Source organism: Callithrix jacchus, chromosome 11 (assembly GCF_049354715.1).
Source record: "Callithrix jacchus isolate 240 chromosome 11, calJac240_pri, whole genome shotgun sequence".
NCBI lineage: Eukaryota > Metazoa > Chordata > Mammalia > Primates > Cebidae > Callithrix > Callithrix jacchus.
In genome coordinates this window covers 81,558,249-81,582,733 of record NC_133512.1, presented here as the reverse complement: position 1 = coordinate 81,582,733, position 24,485 = coordinate 81,558,249, and the positions used below count along the sequence as shown (strand labels likewise).

General features: G+C 38.3%; 1 protein-coding gene and 1 long non-coding RNA gene across 21 annotated transcripts in view; one reads left to right on the top strand and one right to left on the bottom strand.

The window, feature by feature from the left end:
* IMMP2L (inner mitochondrial membrane peptidase subunit 2) overlaps positions 1 to 24,485 on the top strand; it is a 935,160-nt gene that overhangs the window by 525,842 nt on the left and 384,833 nt on the right. The gene's annotated exons all lie outside the window — the stretch shown is intronic.
* The window catches only part of LOC118143713 (uncharacterized), a 37,408-nt gene continuing 19,506 nt past the window's right edge, over positions 6,584 to 24,485 (bottom strand). The window contains exon 3 of the long non-coding RNA XR_008473402.2: positions 6,584 to 7,139. This is a non-coding gene — a long non-coding RNA (uncharacterized LOC118143713). The remainder of the gene's footprint in view (positions 7,140 to 24,485) is intronic.

The window sequence follows — 24,485 nt, the reverse complement described above, 5'->3', positions numbered from 1 at the left end:
CAGAAGTGCACACAAGTACACTTGTACATGTGCACACACACATTGTATTAGTTAGGGTTCTCTAGAGAAACAGAACAGATAGGATCGACATGTATATAAAAGGGAGTTTCTTAAGTTGTATTATCTCAGAAGGTCCCACAATGGGCCATCTGCAAGCTGGGGAGAAAGGAAGCCAGTCCAAGTCCCAAAGCTGAAGAACTTGGAGTCTGACGTTCGAGAGCTAGAAGCATCCAGCATGGGAGAAAGCTGTAGGCTGAGAGGCCAAGCCAGTCTAGTCTTATCATGTTTTTCTGCCTCCTTATATTCTGGCCTCACAGAGAGCTGGTTAGTTAGTACCCACCCAGATTAAGGGTGGGTCTGACTTTCCCATCCAACTGACTCAAATGTTAATCTCCTTTGTCAACACCTTCATAGGCACACCTAGGATCAATACTTTGCATCCTTCAATCCGATTAAGTCGACACTCAGTTTTAACCATCACAAGTCTACCCCTTGTCAACTTGAACCTATATACATCTCCTGAGACTATACATAATCTTCAAATAAAGGCATAATAAGGTCATTATTATACCTAACATAATACAGCTATCCTTCCTTCAACCGGAAATGTACAAATCCCCAAACCAAATGCTATTATATAAAGTTAACAGTACTTAAATGCTGATATGAAGTCCATAAATCTTATATCATAGGATAAAGGAAAAAGGAAATAAAATGAAGATATTTTCTTAGTACATGTGTATACATGCACAAACATGTTTTTAACAAAAGAAGGAAGATATACTCATGATAATTGCAGTCCTTATTTCTGCAACTGGTCATGTGGTCATAGCTGGTACTGATGACTACTTTCTTCTATTACCAATTCTGTATTCCCTTAGGCTTCAGCAAGCACCTCAGCATGCTTGTTTTTTTCCTGGGGGAGTGACCCAAACTTTCACTTCTGTAGGGTATGTGCTGTTTGTAGTCCTGCCTGGTTCGGGCTGTTGTAGTTTCCTGTTGACCTTAATCACAGAGCATGGTAATACTAAGAGATGCCCTACTGGATCTCCTGTATCCCATGCACACTCTTCCTTGTCTCCATTGTGGAGCACTAGACTGATTTCCTCTTGATAGTCTGGGTCAGATACCCCAGCCAATACTGTAACTTCCTTCTTAGGCTGTTAACTTAAAGTTAGGGGGAGCCCAAACTGTCCAGGTGGCAATCTTAACTTCCAGTTTAATAGAATCATTGTTGTGTCTCCTAGTGACAGCATTCCTCCCTCTGGAATTAAGACCTTTAGGACAGCAGAATGTAATGTTGTAGGAACAGGAAGCAAAAATTTTGCTAGTGGATCACTAGGGGTGATGGTGAGTGGTGCCACTTCCAGTTCCACCCCTTGATTCCTGTACCTGTGAATTCTGGCTATGGGAGAAAGAGTATCATATATTGAATGCTGATTCAGAGCATACACAGCCTTCTGGAGAACTTTGCACCAGCTCTGCAAAGTATTGTCACCTAGTTAGCAGTGTAATTGTGACTTTAAAAGGCCATTCCACCATTCTGTCAATCCAGCTGCCTCAGGGTGATATGGTTTTGCTCTGTGTCCCCACCCAAATCTCATTTTATAAATCCCACAATTCGCATGTGTTGTGGAATGTGATTGAATTATGGGGCAGATTTTTCCTGAGCTGTTCTTGTGATAGCAAAAGATTTCCATGTGATCTGGTGGATTTGGAAGTGGAAATTTCCCTGTACAAGCTCTCTTCTATCTGCCACCATGTGAGATGTGCCTTTTACCTTTCACTGTGATTGTGAGGCATCCACAGCCATGTGGAGGTGTAAGTCCAGTGAACCCTTTTCTTTTATAAATTTCCCAGTCTCGGGTATGTCTTCATCAGCAGCATGAAAGCTGACTAGTACAGTAAATTGGTACCAGTAGAGTGGGTGCTGCTGAAAAGATACCAGAAAATATGGAAGCGACTTTGGAACTGGGTAACAGGCAGAGGTTGAAACAGTTTGGAGGGTTCAGAAGAAGACAGAGAAATGTGGGAAATTTTGGAACTTCCTGGAGACTTGTTGAATGGATTTGACAAAAATCCTGATAGTGATATGAAAAATAAGGTCCAGGTAAGGTGGTCTCAGATGGCGATGAGGAACTTGTTGGGAACTGCAGCATAACTGACTCTCGTTATGTTTTAGCAAAGAGACTGGTGGCATTTTGTCCCTGCCCTGGAGATTTGTGGAACTTTGAACTTGAGAGAAATGATTTAAAGTATCTGGTGGAAGACATTTCTAAGCAGCAAAGCATTCAAAAGATGACTTGAGTGCTGTTAAAGGCATTTGGTATTATAAGGGAAGCAGAGCATAAAAGTTTAGAAAATTTGCAGCCTGACAGTACAGTAGAAAAGAGAATCCCTCCCAGCACTTTGGGAGGCCGAGGCAGGTGGATCACGAGGTCAAGAGATCGAGATCATCCTGGTCAACATGGTGAAACCCCGTCTCTACTAAAAATACAAAAATTAGCTGGGCATGGTGGTGCGTGCCTGTAATCTTAGCTACTCAGGAGGCTGAGGCAGGAGAATTGCCTGAACCCAGGAGGCGGAAGTTGCGGTGAGCTGAGATCGTGCCGTTGCACTCCAGCCTGGGTAACAAGGGCGAAACTCCATCTCAAAAAAAAAAAAAAAGAAAAGAAAAGAGAATCCCATTTTCTGAGGAGAAATTCAAGCCTGCTGCAGAAATTTGCTTAAGTAGCTAGGAGCCTAATGTTAATCCCCAAGAAAGTAGGGAAAATGTCTCCAGGGCATGTCAGAAGTCTTCACAGAAGCTTCTTCCATCAGAGGCCCAGTGGCCTAGGAGGAGAAAATGGTTTAGTGGGCTAGGCCTAGAGTTGCTGTGCAGCCTAGGGACTTGGTGCCCTGCATCCCAGCCACTCCAGCCGTGACTAAAAGGGGCCAAGGTCTAGCTTGGGCTGTGGCTTCAGAGGGTGCAAGCCCCAAACCTTGGCGGCTTCTATGTGGTGTTGAGCCTGCAAGTGCATAGAAGTCAAGAATTGAGGTTTGGGAACCTCTTCCTAGGTTTCAGGAGATGTATGGAAACGCCTGCTTGTCCCGGCAGAAGTTTGCAGTAGGGGTGTGGCTCTAATGGAGAATCTATCCTAGGGCAGTGCAGGAGGAAAATGTGGGGTTGGAGTCCCCACAGAGTCTGTACTTGGGCACTACCTAGTGGAGCTGTGAGAAGAGTGCCACCATCCTCCAGACCCCCCGAATAATAGATCCACCAATAGCTTACACCATGTGCCTGGAAAAAACACAGTCACTCAGTGCCAGTCCATGAAAGTGGTAAGGAATAGGGGCAGAGCTGTCCAAGACCATGGAAACTCGTGTTTTGCATCAGCATCATCCAGTTGTGAGACATGGAGTCAAAGGAGATCATTTTGGAGTTTTAAGATTGGGCTGCCCTGCTGGATTTTGCACTTGCATGGGGCATGTATCCCCTTTGTTGTGGCCAGTTTTTCCCATTTGGAACCATTGTATTTGCCCAATGCCTGTACCCGCATTGTATCTAGGAAGTAGTTAACTTTATTTTGATTTTACTGGCTTATAGGCAGAAGGGACTTGCCTTGTCTCAGATGAGGCATTCGACTGTGGACTTTTAAGTTAGAGCTGAAATGAATTAAGACTTTAGGGGACTGTTGGGAAGGCATGATTGATTTTGAAATGTGAAGATATGAGATTTGGGAGGGGCCAGGGGCAGAGTGATATGGTTGGCTCTATGTCCCCACACAAATCTATCCTCTAACTCCCAGAGTTCCCATGTGTCATGAGAGGAACCTAGTGAGAGGTGATTGAATTATGGGGTGGGTCTTTCCTGTGCTGTTCTCATGATAGTAAGTGAGCCTCATGAGGTCTGATGGTTTTTAAAATGGAATTTCCTTGTACAAGCTCTCTTGCGTTGTCTGCTGCCATGTGAAACGTGCCTTTCGCCTTCTACTGTGATTGTGAGGCCTCCCCCGCCATGTGGAACTGTGAGTCCAGTAAACCTCTTTCTTTGTAAATTGCCCAGTCTCAGGCATTTCTTTATTAGCAGCAGGAAAACTGACTAATATGCATGTACAAAATAGAATAGCTCTAAATTACAGAAAATATTTTAAAGAAAAGAGAAGGGGCTAAGCAAGAAAACAGTAGTAGGATTCAATTGAGTGGAGAAGGAGATAACCTTAAATCTGATATGCTAAATGTGGAAACGAGCCAGCTCTGAAATGATGGTGTGGTGGTGAGAGGGCATTCTATAAAGGAATAATATTTCCTGAGGCAGAAGGAAGCTTGGTTTGAAGAATAAATGGAAGGATATTCATGCGGCTAGAATGATACACGTGAAGGGGAATGAAGAACATAGGTTTTTAATGAAGAATCATAGGAAAATCATTGAAAGGGCTTTATATAAATCAATGAAATCTTTGAGTTTACACTTTTAAATATTACTTTGACCGAACTGTTGAGAATTGATGTGTCTTGGAAACTGGGTGGGAACAGGGCAAATTGGAGCCCAAAAGATCTCTTAGAAGTCTGTTAAAGCAATCGTAGACCCTAGCCTGGCATGGACGATTGAGGTGACAGTGCTTATGGTGAAGAAGCTGTGGACTTGAGATGTATTTGGGGGTAGCTTTGATAGGAGGTGCAGATGAGGAATGTGTGTGGGGGGGAGGAATGCAGTATTGCCCCTGGCCATCCCTTAAGTCCCCTACTTTGAGTAACTGGTACCAGTCTCTGAATTCATAATTTCACCCCTTTGTCATTTCTAGCTTTTCAAGCAGTGCTACCTGCAGACTATTGAAAACCAATCCTCCTTGCCCAGAAAACAAAGCCAGTCAGTCAAGGCCCTCTGTGGTTTGCTCATAGTCTTTCCTGCCACCTCGATCACCTTCTCACTAGTATATATGGCTCACCAGCCAGTCTGATTAATCTCTGTGCTCTGAATAATGTGCCCACTTATCTTCAGTCTGTTAATCTAACTTAGTCCAGCCTGTATGCCATGTACACCACAGAAATCTTACTTGGTTTTGAAAACTAGCTGATTTTCTGTCACCTTCATGTAACTCTTCCATAATTAAAGAACCAGACTTCACTCATAGACATTTGTTTTTGAAATGCAACCATGAAAATAAACACTGTTCTATTCTAAGTCTATTTTATCTTTTATTATGCATAAAATATTTGTGATTAGATGTTTTAAAAAAGAGCATTGAGTCCTAACTTTTTCTAAATCACAGAACCTTAATATATAAGTTTCTTATAGTTTGTGAGAGTGAAATTCATGTAAGTGAGATAGCTCAAGTTTTAGGACAGTATCTGAATCAAAACAAGGAGAGAAAGCAAGATTTGAAAATACACACAGTATCCATTTTCCCAAGCAGCTTATTTTTAAACAAGTATCCGTATTGATGCATAATAATAATAGTTATTGAGTTCTATTGAGTTTTTAGTTGCCTTAAGCACTTTACATGAATTAATGCGTTTAGATCTTTTAAAGAAACACTGAGATGTATACTGAATTATTTCCATCTTGTGAATTTAAGATTGAGGCTTAGAAAGCTGGGATAACTTGCCCCAAAGTCTTACGAACCAGTAAGTTCTGGAGCCAGGACTCAAACAGCTTCACTCCTGAGCACGCCTGGTTTTGGGCCCCACTATGGTGCTTATTTGTAGAATTCCCATAAAACATAGTGAATTTAAAGCTGAAGGTTGTGTGCAGGCATTACTGAGGAAGAAAAGTGTAATTCTTGAGTATTATTTCATTTTGTAGATTTATATTATTGGGTTTTCCTGAACGGTCAGAAAATAATTAGGTACGTGTTTAAAATAATGTGGTTTCTTGCAAAAACGCCAAAGGAACGCAAATTTGAGGGCATTTTAAAACTTGAGTGGTGGTAGTACCTGCAAATGCAGTTAAGATAAATGAGTGACTAGTTCCCATAGTCTGTCTGAATTGTCAGTAATAGGCTGGGTAGAAAGGTCATATCTATCTTGACAACAAATGAATATTTATTTTTAAAAAACTTGCTTTTTTGGCTTCTTTGGGTTTATTACACTGCTGTTTACAAAAATAAATCAGTGAAGACTTGGCACATTGCAGACTCTGTTTTCCAGACACTGAAAGAAATGCTGGCAGCATTTCCATTAGCTTAGTAACTAATGAGATAGCATTGGCTACTTTCACAGGACTTGGATTCTGGCAAGCATAGTTCTTTTTTTCACAATTAGGCATATAATTTTTAAGTTATTACCATATGCTGTACAGTCAAAAATATATTTGTATGTTCATGCCCTGACTGAAAAGGCACTACCTTCTTATGGCATGTAGAATGCCATAGTTTTAGATACTTGTAGTCATCAACATGAAAAGGCAAGGATATTAAGTTACCCTTGGGGAGAATTTACTTTCTGGTCTCCTGTTAAAATTTTTAGCAGTAGCTTGATGCCTATCCCATTTGATCAGCAGAATATGTAAATGACAAATACTTATGCTAAAATATATAAAATTAATCAAGTGAATGTTTATTGAGTGCCCTGTATGTTCTAGCTACTGTTTTAGTCCCTGAGAAAAGAGAGGTGATAATAACACAGACTCCTCCCCTCATGAAGTGTCTAGTCTAGCAGAGGAGATAGGTCTGTAATAATTAAATATTTTAGAGAGCTGGAGGCTTTTGTCACATGATATAGAGGGGAAAAAGCTTACTTTTCCCTAGAACAATTAAAAAAAGGTTTACATTTTCCACTATCCTATATATGAATAGAGAAGTTCAAATCTTTTAAACAAGGCACTGAATTTTACATGACAAAGGTACTGCCTACTTATCTACCACTGAAAGGTTATGAGAAGGCCCTGCATGGTGGCTCACGCCTGTAATCCAAGTGCATTGGGAGGCTGAGGTGGGCCGATCACGAGATCAGGAGTTTGAGACCAGCCTGGTCAACATAGTGAAACCCGGTCTCTTCTAAAAATACAAAAACTTAGCTGGGAGTGGTGGCGGGTGCCTGTAATTCCACCTACTTGGTAGGCTGAGCCAGGAGAATTGCTTGAACCTGGGAGCGGGTGGTTGCAGTGAGTTGAGATCATGCCACTGCATTCCAGCCTGGGCGACAGTGAGAGACTCAGTCTGAAAAAAAAAACAACAAAGATGTAAGAAAGGAGTCATAAGGAAGGAGAAAACGCAGTGAGAAAATCTCAAAGTGAGAAAATGGAATGAATTTTCTAAAGAAAAATCAAGATAATGACTTTAGTTTTCAGCTCAGTTTTCAATGGTTTTGTTTTTTAAAAGCAGTAGTAGGGCTGAGGTCAGTAAATGCTGGGATATTTGTAAGAGGTAGGTGTTTTCCTAAGACTTCTGATAATTTCTCTAAGGGTGGGGAAGGTGACAGCAATTTGTGTAAGTACTCATGAGTTTCTATATGTTGAAATAATTTGTGAGTTCTTAAAGCTTTGTGTTTAAGATGAGTTAGAAGGTAGTATGGCAAACTGAACTATGTAAGATTTATTCTTTCATCTTTAATCTCAATTTCATAAATGCTGCAAATTTATTTAAAATAATAATACAAGGAACTATGTTCTCTTTACTTGTATTATTATCAGTGATTCTATCCTGAGTTCCTATTTAATGAGAACAGACTATGTCCTACCAACATCAAGAACTCTTTTTAGTTTGAGCTTGTTTTTTATAAAAATTGTTTTTTCTTTTAAATCTGAAGTTTGAATTATTTTAAACAGACTAGCCAAGACATTTTAGAAATAATGGTAAAATACACACTATAATTTTGTAATAACATTAGTATAGTCTTGCTGTACATCTTTTTGTAGATAGATTTGTATTAGTTGTCTTGTTTGAACTCATAAAAATGAGAAGTTTTTGAGTGAGACGACAGCCTGAGTTAGAGAGGATGCGGCTTTTTTCTCTCTTTGGGGTGCCTGCGTCTACATTTATATGAGTTTGTAAAAGAAAACAAGACAAATTCATGTGTTCGTGGAAATTTAAGGCATTATAATTTTTAATTGAACAAATTTTGCCTTTTGCAGAAGTAGAAATGTTAGTTATCTCAGACCTTTCTATTGTGATGGGAAGAGATTTGCTATAGAGCCTAAAGAACAAAATGTGGATAATCTTTCATTTAATATATATCATATGGACACACACACACACACACACACATACAATTGAAGAAATTCCTCATGAATGAGAATGTTTTATAATAGCCACATGTTTTACATTAAAGAAGGAACTTTTTACAGTGATTATTTGATTATTTTCTTTTGATTGCCAAATAATTAGAGGTTGTATTTCATCAGGCTTGAAAGCACCAAATAATACTTAATGAGCATCCAGTTGATTAGAATTTTGACAGAAGGCTGAGGCCTAATCTTTATAGGATGAAAGGATATATTTATTAGATTTGAGGGTAGTAGTGCCACTGATAGATGTGATTTCACTGGCAATTTTAACATAGGTTCCCATTTATTCAGTTGCATTGAATATGTAAGCTGCTTTCTATGAATGATAAATATTGTTAAACCTTCTGTAAAATACATGTCCATAGCATATTAACCAAGGTATAATTTGTATTTGTATTATTATTTTAAGAATTCTTACATTATCTGTTCTGTAAGACTTGCAAACGAGATGTTTTATTTTGGTTTTACACTATAATGAATAAGAATTACAATTGAAAAAGACTGTTATTTTAAAAATCAACTTAGTGTCATCATCTTTTCTCTGAGATGATTAGCTCAAAGCAGTCTGAGTCCCTTTCATATTCTGGAGGAATGGAAGAGGCAGATGGCTGGTGCCCACCTTATGGAAGGCATTAGCCTGCACTATGGGTGAAAGCACCCATGCCGATGAATCCAATGTAGGAAGCAGGCTCTAAAAACTGCAGAGAAGGAGAGAGTAGGATTCGTGAGAACATTTTAAAATTAGGTATTATCATTGGCAGCCAAAGTGTCGTGTCCTTTATGAACTCAAAAAAGAATTTTATTAATAATTTATAAAAATCATATCTGAGTAAAAATAAAAGATTTCAAGATATTTACATCTAGAAGTAAAATCCAACTTAATATGATAAACTCTATTAAGTAAATTTTATTAACAATTTAGAAAAATCATATCTTGGAGTAAAAATGAAAGATTCCAAGGATATTACATTTAGAAGTGAAATCCAGCTTAATATAAATTCTATTAAGTAAATTTTGGGTACTTGTGTACAGTTGACCCTTGAACAACACAGGGTTGAACTGCATTTATATGTGGATTTTCCTCTGTCTCTGCCACCCCTGAGACAGCAAGACCAAGCCTTCCTCTTCCTCCTCCTCCTCAGTCTACTCAAGGTGAAAATGTTTACGGATGAAGACCTTTATGATTAATTACTTCCACTTAGTGAATAGCAAATATATTTTCTTTTCCTTACGATTTTCTTAACATTTTCTTTTCTCCAGTTACTGTATGGTCAGAATACTGTATATATAATACATGCACAAAATATGTGTTGACTGCTTGTTTATCAGTAAGGCTTGAGGTCAACAGTAGGCTGTTGGTAGTTAAATTTTGGGGGGAGTTGGCCGGGCGTGGTGGCTCAAGCCTGTAATCCCAGCACTTTGGGAGGCTGAGGCGGGTGGATCACGAAGTCAAGAGATCGAGACCATCCTGGTCAACATGGTGAAACCCCGTCTCTACTAAAAATACAAAAAATTAGCTGGGCATGGTGGCACATGCCTGTAATCCCAGCTACTCAGGAGGCTGAGGTAGGAGAATTGCCTGAACCCAGGAGGCGGAGTTGCGGTGAGCCGAGATCGCACTATTGCACTCCAGCCTGGGTAATGAGCAAAACTCCATCTCAAAAAAAAAAAAAAGAAAATTGGGGGGGAGTCAAAAGTTATACATGGATTTCTGATGGTGCAGAGAGTCAGCAACTCTAGCCCTGTGATGTTCAAGAGTCAACTACAATTATTATGAAAGGACATCACCTCAAATATTTAAAATATCTAACATTTAAAGTTACTTGAAATGATGTTGGTGATGTTGATATATCAGTATATTTGGAGGGATTTTATCTGATGAGTGTCTTTACGAGTAATTATAGTGTGTAAATATAAGGGCTTCCTTTCCCTCGGGTTTGACATCTCAGGCTTCATCTTGACTCCAGGCCTAAGAGGCAGGAAGAAGATATCACTGAGAATAATTGTCATGTTCTGTTATATGGTTGATAGAAGGTCATCAGTGTAGTGTTTTATGCAACTGAATATGTTATAAATGATAAAGGCTGCATTTGTGTTATTTGCTTCATTTTTACTAGATTTTCATTAATGACATCAATCTATTAAATGCTATGCCGTGCTAAATAGATATGAATATACTCAGAGATGTATTAATTGTTTAAATAAACAGCTTATTCTTAAATGTACCTGTAAATATAAAATTAGAGATGAATTTAAATTAACATAGCTTATTGATATTAAGCTTTAATTGATAAAATGTACAGACTATTAAAAAAGAGGTCACTGGCATGAGTTTTTATGAAATATGCCAATTCTAAAAGCACTAGCCTAAGTCTGATATGGTGGTGTGACAACACATACATCAATATGATACATTTCTAGTATTGGCATGGCATGTACTAGCCAGTAGAATTTAGCACATTATATCTCATGATTATAAGAAGGTGTGTTCAAATATATACATATTAACTGGTTAGGCTGATGCTCTAAGCTTACAAGTCATTCTTCTCCTTCCCCTGAATATCTTCATCCCTCTTACCCATTATGTCCTTTGAAGCCTAATGGGTGACTTTTCAGTCAGATATCATATATTCTTAACCAAAGACAGCAATTAAGCTTCTGCAGAGTGGCAAAAAAGTACAACCCAAGGATCCAAGCTAAGAAAGCAGTTGAGCAGTTTGCTACAAAAAACAGGGGTCAAAGAAGATTAGAACCTGCACCCAGCAGAAAGGTATATAGATAATGCGGAGGAGAGCAGAGGCCTGAGCAAGGGTTTGCAAACACGTTAGGAAGAGAATTCCTGACAGGTATCTTAGCAATGGAAACAATCTTCCAAAGATGAAGTAGGGGCAGCCAAGCTAAGAGAGCTCTGCCTTTTGAGGTGCGGGCTTCCTGCATCAGTGTGCCGGGTAGAACCACATTCAGAAACTTGCCAACTCAACCGAGCGCTGTGGCTCACGCCTGTAATCTTAGCACTTTGAGAGGCTGAGCGAGGCAGGAGCTTCACATAAGACCAGGAGTTTGAGACCAGCCTGCTGAACATAGCGGGACCCTGTGTCTACAAAAAAAGTGGGCATGCTGGCTCATGCCCACTTTTTTTGTAGACACAGGGTCCCGCTCCGAGTAGTAGTTCCAGCTACTCGGAGGCTGAGACGGGAAGATTGCTTGAGCCCAAGAGTTTGAGACTGCAGTGAGACATGATCGTGCCACTGCATTCCAGCCTGGACAACAGAGTGCAACCCTGTTTCTGGGGGGGAAAAAAAGAAAAAAGAAATGTGCCAAATCATGACTAGTGAAAGGGACAGGGTAAGGTCGGTGCCACTAGTGGTGTTCACTCTTGAGCCAGCCCAACTATTTTGTTTCCTAATTTATTGCTATTTCTTGGTTTTCTAGTGAAGAATATATAGATTGAACCTATAACTTTACTAGCAATTCTCTTCTATATTTTACTATTTTTCTTCAAATTTATCACATCAAGAAGACATATCCTGATCTGTTGAAGACTTTCCCAGTGGAGAAAGGAAGAAGTATAAAGGTTTTCCTCCTCAGACTGATTTTAGAGCAATTGATTTTAAAACCTGGTGTGAGGAATACACTTCCCAATAGAGGGAGGTGCTGGCAGACTTTCATTTTCCTCTGACCATATTGTCCTTCCTGAAGAAGGCATTTTTTTGATCGTTGTGTTCAGCTTGAAAACTCCTTCTCTTCTGTGGCAACTAACATCCTCCCGTGAGTGTCTGAGACAAACGGTACCTCATCGGTTTCTGCAGGGATTTATGTGCTCAGTTCCTGGGACATAGCTCATTGGTAAAGATAATAATGCATGAGGAACCATTTGAGATTTCTTGGGTACATTTAAATCGTATCTTGTAAAGACTGCAAATGGTTTAATTGGGCCATTTGGTGTGCCCTGATGCCAGGCATATGTGCCAATTGATGTCCCTTTGATAGTTTCTTCAAAATGAAGTATTTTTAAATGTCTTCAAGATAGGGAAGTACTTATGGTTTAAAAATAGCTGAAGAGAGAAAAGGACATTTAAAAAGTCAAAACAACAGAATGATTCAGAAATCTTCTGTCTCAGTGACATAGATTTTTTTTTAATTGAGATATCAATGTATAGGTAAATTTTAAATTCCTGCATATTAAAATATATCAAATAGAATTCTTTTAAATATGGTCTTAAAGATATATTTTCACATATTGAGGTGGTTTTAAAGATTTCAGTAAACTGATTTGCTTCTTTCCCTAGTGACCCATTTTTTTATTTTCCTGTCATTACAAATTACCACTTCATTGATTCTTCCCATAGTAATGATTCATATAAATCTAATTTCCCTTTGAAAATGAATTGTTTTTTTATTACCTTACCTCACTACCATAAAGAACTTGATTAATTTAAATTAAAATAATAAATATAAAATGCTTAATTTGTTTAGCAATTATGGGTTTTATTATTCTGTAATCTGATATAGTTCCTTCTTGTTAAGTCTTGTGGAATTGACACAGCAGAGATACACTTATTTATAGCAGATTATTTGGTGCATTTGGCACTGAATAGAGTTTCCTATCTGTGATGACTTTCTTAGAATTCTTTCTTGACTATAACGTATGTCCTCTTGTTACAGTAGGTAGCTAATCAGGCATGAACAAAGCAGGAGAGGACTCTTCCCTCAGCCCCCACCACCGGGAATGTCAGGCAACCATCAGGTGATGGTCAGGCAATTGTCACAGTGTCCCTTTAAGATAATTGTTCACAGTTGACACCAGAGAAAGGCAGCCTCTTTATAGACATAAACACCTGAAACTGGTGATCAGTAGCTTCCCGATAAGATTTTAGGAGCTGATTGAATGAGTTCAAGCATGTACATTAAGAGGCAAAATGGTGGAGTTTAACTGGTATATGACCACTTGGGACATTTGACTGGTAATGGATGAACACCTCAAGTGAGCCTGCCTACAACTCTAGTTAACACACTGCACATGCTACCCTCCCAAGTGCTAGCAGGTCACTGCAGATGGGGACAGCATACCCCAAGGGAAGAATCAGGAGAGAAAGGATACAGCGCCCTGGAAGTATGCCAGCATATAAAACCCAAGTCCAAAGGTCAAATCGTGTATTTATCTTTCAAGTTGCTCGCTTGGCCCTCTTCCAAGTGTACTTTTCTTCCTTTTGTTCCTGCTCTAAAGCTTTTTAACAAACTTTCATTCCTGCTTTGAAACTTGCCTTGGTCTCTCCTTCTGTCTTATGCCCCTCAGTCAAATTCTTTCTTCTGAGTAGGCAAGAACTGAGGTTCCTGCAGACCTGTATGGATTTGCTCCCGCCGACACTGATACAGATATGCCTAAGCTTATATGGTGCTGAATTTTGGTGGGAGCAAACAGAAGCCTTTTAGAGGAGGAGAGAACAGGGAGATGACCAAACATAGAAGCTAGTTATTAATTTAGATAGTAGAGGGAAAGAAGCACCTGTTCTGTAGGGGAAAACCAGACTATAAAGTCTCTTCTTCATTGGCAGGCTATTGCGATTACTATTGATACTAGTGACCAAAAAAAAAAACCAAACTTTATAAAATATTTGAAGATGTTTATTCTGAGCCAAATATGAGTGACTATGGCCAGGAACACAGTCTCAAGAGGTCCTGAGAACATATGCCCAGGGTGGTGGGGTTACAGCTGGCTTTATACACTTTAGGGAGATAGAATTTACAGGCAAAGACATAATCAATACAGTAAGGAATACGTTGGTTCAGCTTGGAAAAGCAGCACATTGAGGGGGGATCTTTCAGGACAGATGGATTCAAAAATTTTCTGATTGGCAATTGGTTGAAAAGTTAAGCTTTGCCTAAAGAGATGAAGTTAATAGAAATAAATGCTTGAATTAAGTAAGGTAAGGGGGGTTGTGGAAGTCAAGAGTCTTGTTATGCATTAACAGATTAAGGTCCCAGGTAGCAGGCTTCACAGGGAATAGATGGTAAATGTCTCTTATCAGAACATAAAGGTGTCACACTCTTTTTTTTTTTTTTGAGATGGAGTTTCGCTCTCGTTACCCAGGCTGGAGTGCAATGGCGCAATCTTGGCTCAGCCTCCTGAGTAGCTGGGATTACAGGCACGTGCCACAACGCCCAGCTAATTTTTTTTTTTTTTTTGTATTTTTAGTAGAGACAGGGTTTCACCATGTTGACCAGGATGGTCTCGATCTCTTGACCTCGTGATCCACCCGCCTCGGCCTCCCAAAGTGCTGGGATTACAGGCTTGAGCCACCGCGCCCAGCCAAGGTGTCACACTCTTAGTTACTCTCTCCTGAGCCAGGAAAAGAACTGGAAAGGGGAAAGGGATTCTCTACAGAACGCATATTTCCCCTACAAGAGATGGCTTTGTAAGGCCATTTCAAAATATTTCAAAGAAATATTTTTTGGGGTAAAATACCTTGATTCCTTTCAGCTCCTGTCATCAGTCCTGTGATGCTATACCAGGGTTAGTTTGGAGTGGGTATTGCTACAAAGAATCTCTTGTCATTTTGATGACCTCCATTTTAATGTTAATCCTGGTCATTTGTGCCTCAACTCCAAAGAGGGCAGGGATAACTAGGCATATCCCTCCATTCCTGTCAAGGCCTGAATTACATTTTCAGGTTTGTTTGGGATCTCCTTGGCCAAAAGGAGAGGACCATTCAGGCAACTGGGGACTTAGAATTTCATTTTTGGTTTACAGAATCACCAATATTCTTGTCACCTATTCTAAAAAATTGGCTGCTTATGATATAAACAATCATGATTCTTCTTCAAACAGGACAACCTAGGATTTACCAAAAACAGGATGTTTCAATTTGTGTATGCTTTGACTTTTTAAAATGGTCCCTTCCATGAATAGCCACAATTAGAATGAATCCACTTTCTTTTTTTGTTTGTTTTAGACAACTTATATCTCAAAAGGTAGACATTTCTCAAATATTTTTCCCTAGGAGATTTTCAAATATGAAAGCTTGAGCTATAGAATGTCAGAATTTTTGAACTGACATAAGCAGCCTCCTATTTATAAAGAGTTTTTATTAAAGGGCTTCAAAACACTTCAGAAATATTTTCTGATGATAAAAAGAATAGACATGACTCTTGAGAGGACACAGAACCAAGACTGGTCTTCTCCTGTTTCTTTGTCCTGTGTTCTGTTCACTAAGTGAACAGATACACTCAGGACAGTTTCCTGAAGGCTTTCTTATGCTCCGGGAGAAAATATTCAGTGGTCGCAGAAACAAAGTAACTAAGTGACATAAGAGAAAAACAATGCATAGTTTTATTAAAAATGCTGACAATATAGAAATAAAAGGTCATACACTAGTCTCTTTTTGCCTTTGTTTTTGGACTGTGGGAGATACATAAAAATAGACCATTAACAAAAAATTTATTTATTTATTTTTAAATGTTTAGACAGATCTCACTTTGCTGCCCAGGCCAGAGTGCAGTGGCACGCTCGTGGTTCTCTGCAGCCTTGACCTGCTGGTTTCAAGCAATAAGAAACTTTAAACCATACCCTACTTATATAGGATGCTGCATGTTGATTTTTTTTTTTAATCCATTGTTTCCTGGCAAGTCTTAAGTCAGCTTTCTTATTTGTTAATTTCTTTTCCTGTAATTAGCTCATTCAGCTTTCACTGAAGTCTTATAGACAAGAGGCCTGATGACCAAAACAGCTTGAATATATCCTGTGCTTTCAACTGACCCAGTTCTCATTTCTTTTCCACAGCCCATGTATACCACAGATGTGTTTTTAAGGGTAAAAATAAATAAATAACTCTTGAAAAGATGTGGTACATATTAGGCACAAATGTAGTCGAACTCAAAAGGACATATTTTTTAGGCTGGTATTGATAGATAGGCAGTAATTAGACCTGCATTGAGTTTCCCCAAAACTGGGACTTTAACTACTAAAATCCACAGACAGTAGGTAATTCACATATTATCACTTTAAAAAAGCTGTGACTCTACCAGTAAAAAGCAGCAAAAAAGCTGTCCCCTTTAAATCAGACTGTTTAACATACCTAAAGAAAGGACACATCAACAGAAAGGGGGTGAAAGAGGGTGGGCTGATTTTTTAGAACTTTTGGTGTCGTACAGATGCTTTACTGTTGTTTTTTTCTTTATCCATCACATCCCTCTGACTAGGTTTTATTGCCTGATTTCACAGAAGGAAGAACTGGCCTCCTTGAGATGGATATAATTTCTCCCAAGATTCAGAATGGGAAAGTGACAGAGTTATAATTTGAAATCTGGTGAATTTGGCTTCAAAATCTGTACGATTCTTTACTATATTGCTCCCAGTGGGCATCAGTTTCTGAGGATTAAAACCACTTGATTGCATTAGAAAAGGTTTTCGTGAGAGGACAGTATGGGATTATCCAGTGAGTGCTTCCTGGATGCCTATTATATACTTCATTTTGGAGCACAGTCATTTTACTTTAATAGCAGTATTCCAATGGAAAAACATTTGGAATTGAGGCTGTGCCTCCTCAAAACTGAAACCTTTGACCAAGGAGAGGCAAGTTCTCTCGCAGTCCTCTTCAGCCAGTCTCTTTTTCTTAGATTCCTCTCGTGGAGGTGAGACCAGTCTGTCCACTGTGCTCTCAGATGGCATATCCCAGTGGCGCCTTTCATTCCCTACACTTCCCTATGGGAGCGGTGGGACTCACAGCACAGCGGTTAATTTCCCCTAAATATTTACTCGCTTCTATCCCTTTATGGCCTCAGTGTGGGTGCTGAACTGCAAAACTGTTTTGACTACTTCCTCGGCAAATCCTGCAAAAATGGTCTTGCATTTTGCCTTTGCTTTGGAATTTGTTTTGTAAGTATTTGACAAATAGTATTTTGTTCTTAACCAGTATTTCAGATGAACTAGAACAAAGAGAGCCAATTTAATATTCTGTTGCTACATCCACTTTTAAAAAAGAAGAAAATGGTCTAAGTAGGTAGAATTTAAGTGGTGGATGAAAAGGAATAGATATTCCGATGACAGACTTCCTATAAAGGGTGATCAGTTATCCGGAATCCTAAAGAAACTAAAAGGTTGCTTCGCTATTCTGAAGCTTTAATATCCCTTAACACTTCTTAGAAGTATCATAAAAATTAATGCTCTAAGCTTAAACAGAGCAGTTATTTTTTTAGCTTTTTATTTTTAAAAGATGCCTGGAGGTATGTGATTATCAGATATAATGGTATATATTTGAGTTGGTCTCTACTAATAGTGGAGAGCATGCCAGTGTAATAATTCTGAGTCCACTTAATGGATACTTTTTCTTAGATTTCTAACTAATGTATATAGCATTTGGGTATGTCAGAATCTCTTCTGAGGACAGCGACCAGCTCCATATCCCTGCAGTGTGTGAACATCTATCTTTGCAGAAGATAGATGATCAGGAAATATAAATTATTTAAATGAATGTATTTATGGTAACTTCTTCCTAATATCCTGCTGTAAGCAAGTTGTCTTTTTATAGTCTTTATGAAACACAAATATAATATTCCTCAGAGACTTCACGTTAGTAATAACAATGCCTTGACCATGTAGATAGCATTATAGTATACGTTTTAAAATGTTATTTTGTCTGTTGATTTATGCAAAAAATATTTATTGACTATGATAGTATTGCAGGCCTCCTCCTCCCAAAATAGCATATAATAGTCGCCAGAGTTAGTATGTTAAGTACTGTAATAAAGGTACAGTATGTACCTCAGTGGGAAAACAGAGAATGGAAGCAACTTGGGTAACCAATGTTGGTGGTCAGGACTTTACAAAGGTGATATTTGAAGCAGTTCCAGGAGGATTGTAACTGAGTAAAGCAGGCCCAGATGCTCGCTGCTTGCAGAGTCCAATTAGCAAGAGCAAGATCTGATAGAAAGAAAGTGAATTTTTTAACCAAAACTAGTAAAGGGGAAGCAGCCAGATTTCTATCTGAAGTAACTGCTTGGATTTTGCGGGGGATGGTAGGCATTTATAAAGGGAAAACTTGGTAAGGAAGGTGTGCAAGAGTTGGGCTGAGTAAAATGCACGTGTATATCTTGTTTTGGTGGCTGTCTTGGGTCCCAGTCCACCTGGACTGCAGAATGATGTCTCAACAATGGCTGGGTCATTTAGTAGCCACTGCTTTAATCTCTGGAACTTTGCAGCTGGGTCTCTAGACTTGGTCTCTCTGTCTCAATATGAGCCCTGAAACTTCTAAGAAGATACATAATTAGATATTAGCATATGGTTAGATGAATGTGAAGGGAGTACATACGGTGAGAAAGGGAGGGACATAGAGTCTATTTTAAGACTAAGGGAGAGGCTTCTGCAGTTTGCTTCAAGGTTATATCTTGAAACCCAAGAGAAAGAAAAAAGGTTTAAAATAAATTTTAAAGTTAAGCTGCCTGGTTAGGGGATGAGAAAAGACATTCCCAGCAGAGGTAACAACATCTTTCCAGCATAGAGATAGGAAACAGCAGAAGTGCAAGCAAATGATTCCCTGCCACTTAGTAGCTCAGGAGCTATGCGAAAGTGGCAAAGGAGTTATATGATCTTGCTTTAGCTTCTCTGGGCCTCAGGTTTTAATTTTTTTTAATTGTAATATAATGCCTATCTGATATGCTTGGAGGATTAGCTTGTGATAGATGTACACTCTTGGCCCAATGCTGAGTATTCAGTCATTTCTTCATGAATGGAGGTGATCAATCTAGAGTACCCAACACCAGGCTTGACAAGTGGTAAACACCCTCAAATGTACATTATCGTTATCATTTCCTCCCTTGTTTTCTTTCTTTGGTCTATATGGACTTAATTTCATCATTAATATAAACTAGACCTTGAATGATATTCATCTTTTATTTGGCTCATTCTTGACTAGTAGTGTAGCTGGTATAGAGTTCTAATTCCTTCATATTTTGAAGATTATTGCCAATGAGAAAAGCTTTTCTTTTTATCTTCATATATTACAGTCTCCCTATCGTGATTCTACAGGTGGATTTATTTTTTGTTTTCCTGCTTGGATTTCAGTGCATACTTTTCCATATATCTTTATTCAGTTCTGGAAATGTCTTTTTTGTTATTTCTCCTAATTTTGTTTCCCTTTCTCTCTTTTGTGTGACACCTACTGGATATATGTCGAGGCTACTCAGTGTCTCTCTCATGTTTTTTAACTGCTCTTTTATTTTTTTATTTCATTATCTTTCTGGGATGCATTGTGAGTCTCTTAATGCCCTTTGAAAATTGCTGCTTCTTTCTTTTACTATGGTAAGCGTAGTTTATTCAACGTATTGGTTCTTTTTAAAATTTTAATGACTGTATATATTTTATTCTTGTGTTTCTAATTGGTTCTTTTTTATTTGTACTTGGTATTTTTTAATTTGTCTTTTTAAATTATGTTTTATTTTATGGACATTACTTTCATTTTTTTGAGTTTGTAAACTATCCTTTTTCAAATTATTTAGATTATATTAAGATTTCTATTTTTATCTAGTGAATATTTCTCCCAAATTTTATTTTATTGGCCTTTTCTCATTGTTATTCTTTTAACAGATGTTTCATAATTTTTTTCTGTATTTTCATCTTAGGTGGGAGATTTTTATTCCAGTCTGTATTTGTTTCCAATTGCTGTTATCACAAATTAACATGAACTTAATGGTTTACGACAACACAAATTTATTACCTTACAATTCTGTAGATCAGAAGTCTGATATGTTTCACTAGGCTAAAATCAAGATGTCGGCAAGGCTGGGTTCCTTTTGGAGAGTCTGGGGGGAATTAGTTTTCCTGCCTTTTCCAGCCTCTACGGGCTGCCTGCATCCTTGGCTCAGGGTCCCCTTCCACCTTCAAAGCCAGCAATGGTTCATAGAGTCTTATATTGCATTATTCTGACACTGACTGTTCTCCCGCCTCCTGTTTTTACTTTTACGGATCCTAGAGTCGTGTTTAGAGAGATAGTCAAAGTCCAGATCACAAAGATCTTGGGGAAAGACCTTGGATTTTGATGAAAGTACAGTAGAAAGCCATAGATAGTTGTATACAGAGGAGTGACAAGATTTGATTTGTGTTTTTAAATGATCTTACTGGTTACTGTGTAGGGAATAAATTGTGCAGAGACAGATAAAAGGCTTTTCGAATAATCCAGATGAGAAAGGGTAGTATATTGGACTAGGGTTGTGGCATTAGAAATGAAGAGTGGGCATATTTTGAGGATATATTTTGGAAATAAAGCCCATAGAATTTACTAATGGATTGAGTCTGTCTGAGGGGTGAGGGCAATGGAAAAAAATCAAGGATTGACTTTGTTGTTTTGGCTGAGTAGGCTAACTAGCAAGCCAAAGAGTTGTTCTTCTACAGAGAAACAGATTTTGTTTTACCTTATAACTGTTGTGATCTTTGTATCTGAAAGCTGAAAGTGGAATCTGTGAGTGCTTTTAGCAGTTTTTCCTGGTAGGGCTATATTGACTGCAATTCATACATTAATCTATTATCTCTTTATTACTTTCCTCTCTTTATATTCTCTGTGTTTTATCTTTTTCACTTTAAAGTTATTTTTTTCATTATATTTTCCTACCTCTGTAAGCTACCTTAAGTCAAAGCAGTATATAAATAAATTGTAAATAAACACAAATAAATTATAATCAAATAGTCTCCAGAGTTATCAACTACCCACTGTTTATGTATATAAACTTTAAAAAGATTGTCTTCCATTATTTTGCTTAGAGCACACATGCATATGCCTTAACTTGTTGATGGAATAAAAATGTATTGAATTGGTTCCTTCGTTTCTGTCCATTGGTCATGCCTTTTTTTTTTTGCAATTAGTGTTGTCTATCTGTCACTCGTGAACCAATTTTGAATAGTTAAGAAATATGACATTAGTAGATTGACAAATGACTGATCTGATTTGTTCATAAAGATATCCAAAAGTATAGTGCGTACAATTTTATTTTTATTTTTCAGACAGAGTTTTGCTCTTGTTGCTCAGTCTGGAGTGTAGTGGTGTGATCTCTGCTTACTGCAACCTCCACCTCCAGGCTTCCAAGTGATTCTCCTGCCTCAGCCTCCCAAGTAGCTAGAATTACAGTCACTCGCCACCATGCCTGGCTAATTTTTGTATTTTTTAGTAAAGACAGGGTTTCACCATGTTGGCCAGGCTGGTCTTGAACTCCTGATCTCAGGTGATCCACCCACCTCATGCTCCCAAAGTGCTGAAATTAGAGGCGTGACCCATTGTACCCAGCCCAGTGTGTACACTTGTAGATTTAAGTCCTTAAGAGATCAAAGGCAATGTTGATTTAATTCTCTGCATTTGACATTTTATCCTATTCCATGATATGTGAAGGTGAGACTTCATATAATATTTTTGATGAGGCTGGTGAAGAAACATCTAAGTAGATCAGAAGGCATTCAGGGAACAATTAAGTTCACTCTATTAAACGTGGTTCAGAGAATACAGTTGCTTCACATAATATCTTTTGATTGATACTGAAATGACAAGAATTAACTTGGTGAATGCCTCAGTGTTTTATTATTTTTATTAAAGGGTCAATATCTTTCAGATTATGAACTTTCTTATATACTCCTATCAAATCCCTTAGCTGACAAAAGAGCTGACAAAAATTATTAGTCATTCTCTTGTATTTGAAGGTCAAATGATCTCTATTTAATATTACTGTCCACAACCGTTTTTTTGCCTCCTGCTTAGTAATTAAAAGCATTGTCTTCTAAGCTACTTTCTGGTCTGGTACATATTAACTAAGATTTCTTCATTATACCTCTGTAGAGATGGCAGGAAGCAGGCCACCAATATAATTATTTCTGGTGTTAGACTAAAAAACTATTAATGATATTTGCAGTTTTCACTATTGAAACATAGCTTTTTACTATTCTGTTTGTTCTTTTTGTGTCTAATTTTTAACCCACAATATATAGAAGGAAATGAATTTGTACCTAAAGAAAACTCTCAAGTTCGGCTAAGATGGAGAAGACAAAACTGTGCAAGACTGAACTGGCAGATGTCAAATTTGCATCTCATTTAAAGTTTATATATTTTCCTACTGGCATTTTTGGGTACTGTATAAATAAACTGTTAAGATGTTAATGTTGAGAGGAGAAGGGGAAGAAGGTGGGACATTAAATAACTATGAAATTCCAGGCTTCCTGGCAGAGTTAGTTATAATACCTTATTACTGTACTATATTAACACTTATTAAAATCAATTTTTTGCCACCTTAAAAAAATCAAATCATAGGATGTGCTTAATTTAAGAGAGGCCTTTAGGAAAGGATTATGTATGAGTATTTCTTTTCATATTTTGAAAATTAAAGGAGGACATAACGACTTTGACACTACAGGTTGGGTCATCAGCAGCTACTGTTAGGAATTACAGGAGTGTGTGTGGATTGGGTGAGGTGGGGTGGGAGTAGAGTATATGGTTGTTTCTGAGACAAGTTGAGTCAGCAGTATTAGCTGTAGAAATAGGAATTTGACTTATTTTGCCCAATCTACTTTTGACATTTATTGTTTTATTTAAGAAATATTTACTGAATTTTAATTATAAGCCAGGCACTCTGCTGGTGCTGGATTACGTTGAACAAGACATGATCTCTGCCCTTTCAAGATATGTAGCCATCTTACATTTCTTTATTATTTTCCCTAGACTCAGAATACGACAGGGTGGGTCAAGAAAAGAGTACGGTGGATTAGAAGGAATGGAGAAAGGTTGAAATTTGTAAGCTTCTGTAAAATCCTGAAATCCCAATTTAGATGTTAGTCATCTATTGTGGCGGAGCAGACCATGCTATTCACTAAGCTCTTAGGCAGAGCTAAGATCTTAGGCAGAGTATTAGGCAGAGATCAAGCATGGCCTGCTCTATATCCCTGCTTCTCTTTGCCTAGCCAGGGGCCCTTTGACCTCTGCAAGCATCTAGCTTGAGCTTGAGCTTGTTTCTCCAAGTGTCTCAAGCTTAGGTATCACTAAATTAACCCCTGCACAAGATAAAATCTTTAAATGGTGGCTGGGCATGGTGGCTCATGCCTGTAATCCCAGCACTTTGGGAGGCCGAGGTGGGTGGATCACTTGAGGTCAGGAGTTTGAGACCAGCCTGACAAACATGGTGAAACCCCTTCTCTACGAAAAATACAAAAATTAGCTGGGCGTGGTGTGTGCACCTGGAATCCCAGCTACTCAGAAGGCTGAGGCAAAAGAATCACTGGAATATGGGAGGTGGAGGTTTCAGTGAGCTGTGCACTCCAGCCTGGATCGTGGAGTGAGACTCAGTCTCAAAAAAATAAAAAATCTTTAAATGGTATATGTGATGACCGTATTAAAAATCAGGACATGTAGCTTTACAAACATGCACATGAGGGGGATTATAAGGAATATTTTAAGAATCATAAATTATAGTGTTACTTATTTAACATACATTATGTAGCACTTATTATATGCCAGTCTCCCTTCAATGTTAATTTCCCCCTTATAAAAGCCCTATAATATAGATGATTATTTTTACCTCCATTTCACAGATAAGGAAACTGAGCTACCAAGGGGTTAAATGACTTCCTTAAATTCCCACAACTGGTAGACTTAGCATTCAAACTAAGGCATTCTGGCTTCAGAGCCTATTACTCTTGAAAGTAACTACACTAGATTCCCTCATATCCCCATGTAATATATGCAGGACAGCTGATGTCTATGCCCTAGTAGGAAGTATGAGTCAGAAATTCATAGGAAAGCCCTGGGCTGAAAACAAATCAGAATCATGTGCAGCTAGTAATTTTAAGCCATCAGAGTAGGAGAGCACAAATAGAAAAGAAAAGGGGATTCTCAAGGATAGGGCCTTGGGATGTAGCAACACTTAAGTAAGTGACTTGTGACAAATCAGAAATGTAGACTGATAGTGAACAGATGCAGGAAAATGCTATCTTGGAAGCCAAGGAAAGACAGAATATCAACCAGAGTTTAACTTTACTGGTGCCTCTGAGTGGTTAAAAGAATGCAAACTAGAAAAGCCACTCTCTCTGGCAGTTGAGAGATCATTGCTGCCTTTTTCTAGAATTGGGTATTTATAATAAAGAAGATGTAATGAGCTGCCACAAAGACACATTTTAAGAAAACTAAAGTACATGCTTAGATTTTTTTATTTACACATATTTTTTGCTCATTTGTGTAACAAATTTAGTTGATTTCAAGGCTTTCCTTCTGTAAACTTACCCTTTAGACCACACCTCTGCTAAGTTTAGTTTCAC